We start from the raw sequence: 2,921 nt of genomic DNA on the forward strand, positions 1-2,921 counted from the left end.
TTCGGTTTACACGTTACAAAGAGCAATCAAATGGAATAATAACAATATTCATTGTGAAGATTAGACTTTTTTGTGTTTGGTCTAGTTTACATCAGGACTAAGTAGCGCGCCGTGATCGTATAGTGGTTAGTACATTGCGTTGTGGCCGCAATAACCCAGGTTCGAATCCTGGTCACGGCATTGATGAAACAATGTCACGGCAATGGTCCTTTTTTTATTAATACAATTTAGTTACCTTTGATTTTTTATTTTGTCACGTGAATATTATTATTATACTAGGCCTACTTAAATGTAATACCGGTATAATTTTTTAAAGAATAATTTAATAGAAGCTAATGACAATATAATTACATAATTTTATCTACAGGTTGTTTATTTAATTTTTTTACGTGATTATTATTATTATTATTATTACTGTACTACTTTATTATATTATATCATTATACTATTAATAACGGAATATCGTAAATTATTAATGAATAATTTAATAGAAAGCTTAGGATTAAAAAAATGAAAAAAAATTTGATAAAAAATTATAACTTTAATTTATGGAAATAAAATATAACTGTTTTATAGTACAAAAAATAGTGCCCCCTGTGAGGCTCGAACTCACGACCTTCAGATTATGAGACTGACGCGCTGCCGACTGCGCCAAGGAAGCAACTGGAATCAATTGTTTCCCGGCTTTTTGTTTCTCTTTCCCAATCGCACGGTATGGTGCGCTATAAAATCATTATGCTTACTGTAGTAAGAAAATAATTTAAAGGTATTTTTAACGGCTAAATTTCATCCATCTTAATCTGATGATAATTTATTTGGGGTTATTACAAACTTCCACAAAAAAGAAGGTATACTTTAGGTATTCTAAAATAGATCTATATATATTGCAAATAGGCCTATATAACAGTACTGTAGATATATAGTTTTTTGTCCGAAAACAAATTCTGCATACACCTGAACCAACATCTATTCGGTTTACACGTGACATAGAGCAATCAAATGGAATAATAACAATATTCATTGTTAAGATTAGACTTTCTTGTGTTTGGTCCAGCCCACATCAGGACTAAGTAGCGCGCCGTGATCGTATAGTGGTTAGTACATTGCGTTGTGGCCGCAATAACCCAGGTTCGAATCCTGGTCACGGCATTGATGAAACAGTGTCACGGCAATGGTCCTTTTTTTTTAATTAATTATTTTTGCTTGATGTGTTGCGCTATACAATTTTGTTACCTTTGATTTTTTATTTTGTCACGTGAATATTATTATTATTATACTAGGCCTACTTAAATGAAATACCGGTATAATTTTTTAAAGAATAATTTAATAGAAGCTAATGACAATATAATTACATAATTTTATCTACAGGTTGTTTATTTAATTTTTTTACGTGATTATTATTATTATTACTCTTATTATTATTATTATTGTACTATTTTATTATAATATATCATTATACTATTAATAATGGAATATCGTAAATTATTAATGAATAATTTAATAGAAAGCTTGGTATTAAAAAAATGCAAAAAAAAATTTGATAAAAAAATACAACATTAATTTATGGAAATAAAATATAACTGTGTTATAGTACAAGAAAAGTAGTGCCCCCTGTGAGGCTCGAACTCACGACCTTCAGATTATGAGACTGACGCGCTGCCGACTGCGCACAGGAGGCAACTGGAACCAATTGTTTCCCGGCTTTTTGTTTCTCTTTCTGCAAAGAGGCAACTGGAGGAACTTTTTTCATGGTTTAGTTTCCCTTCCTTAATCGCTACGGTATGAAGCGCTATAAAATCATTATGGTTACTGTAATAGGCAAATAATTTAAAGGTATTTGTTACAGCTAAATTTCATTTTTATATATCCATGATAATTGAATAATAATACTAGATTTAGACACTAAAACATATAGATCAGTTATTGGCAGCCATTGACTAAAACAATTAGTTTGCATATATTACATCCCATGATATTTATATTATATTGTGAGTACATCTTTATTGCGAGAAATTAGTCATTATCTTAGAAAAATTTCTACTAATTGAACCATTTAAAGAGAAATGTGTGGCCGTCTATTCCTTAGATATATCATGTAGGTATAAAAATAGGGATATATGGTATAGGCCTACTTACCATTCTTTTCCTTTGCTTTCCTTCCCATTCAGCTGATAATTGAATGCGGGATTACAAATTTCTATAAAAAGAGAAAGTATAAGAAAGTATAATACATACTCCAAGTATTGAAATACACGCCATCGTGTTGGGATTCAATATTTCGACATTAATTATGTCATCATCAGGATGATGTCGAAATATTGAATCCCAACACGATGGCGTGTATTTCAATACTTGGAGTATGTATTATACTTTCATATCTGAGATTAATCAGTGGACCTTTCGGTTTAAGAGAAAGTATATTCATAAGTAGGCCTAACACACTAAGCAGAATACAGTAGGCTATACTGTACTTTTTTTTGGCCGAAGGAAAGATCATCTTTTTAAACCAGAACCTATACCTTCCACTAGTGTCTGTTTACACTTGAAATGGAGGAATATATTATTATATAATATAATAAAATAGTACAGTAATATTTTATTATATTATATCATTATAACTATTAATAATGGAATATCGTAAATTAATAATGAATAATTTAATAGAAAGCTTAGGATTAAAAAAATGAAAAATAAATTTGATAAAAAATTATAACATTAGTTTATGGAAATAAAATATAACTGTTTTATAGTACAAAAAATAGTGCCCCCCGTGAGGCTCGAACTCACGACCTTCAGATTATGAGACTAACGCGCTGCCGACTGCGCCAAGGAGGCAACTGGAATCAATTGCTTCCCGGCTTTTTGTTTCTCTTTCCCAATCGCACGGTATGGTGCGCTATAAAATCATTATGCTTACTGTA

The 2,921-nt window shown here is 30.6% G+C and overlaps 5 non-coding genes across 5 annotated transcripts; 2 read left to right on the plus strand and 3 right to left on the minus strand.

Annotated features, from left to right (window-relative positions):
* Positions 1–108: 108 nt before the first annotated feature.
* Positions 109–180, plus strand: Trnah-gug. The gene has a single exon. It is a non-coding gene; the product is annotated as a tRNA-His (tRNA).
* A 408-nt stretch (positions 181–588) lies between these two features.
* Positions 589–661, minus strand: Trnam-cau. The gene has a single exon. It is a non-coding gene; the product is annotated as a tRNA-Met (tRNA).
* Positions 662–1,077: 416 nt separating this feature from the next.
* Positions 1,078–1,149, plus strand: Trnah-gug. The gene has a single exon. It is a non-coding gene; the product is annotated as a tRNA-His (tRNA).
* Positions 1,150–1,605: 456 nt separating this feature from the next.
* Trnam-cau lies at positions 1,606–1,678 on the minus strand. The gene has a single exon. It is a non-coding gene; the product is annotated as a tRNA-Met (tRNA).
* Positions 1,679–2,762: 1,084 nt separating this feature from the next.
* Positions 2,763–2,835, minus strand: Trnam-cau. Its single transcript has one exon. It is a non-coding gene; the product is annotated as a tRNA-Met (tRNA).
* Positions 2,836–2,921: the final 86 nt, after the last annotated feature.

The sequence above is a fragment of the Anneissia japonica genome, unplaced genomic scaffold (assembly GCF_011630105.1).
Source record: "Anneissia japonica isolate Jap-2015-1 unplaced genomic scaffold, ASM1163010v1 scaffold285524_len2921_cov205, whole genome shotgun sequence".
Lineage (NCBI taxonomy): Eukaryota > Metazoa > Echinodermata > Crinoidea > Comatulida > Comatulidae > Anneissia > Anneissia japonica.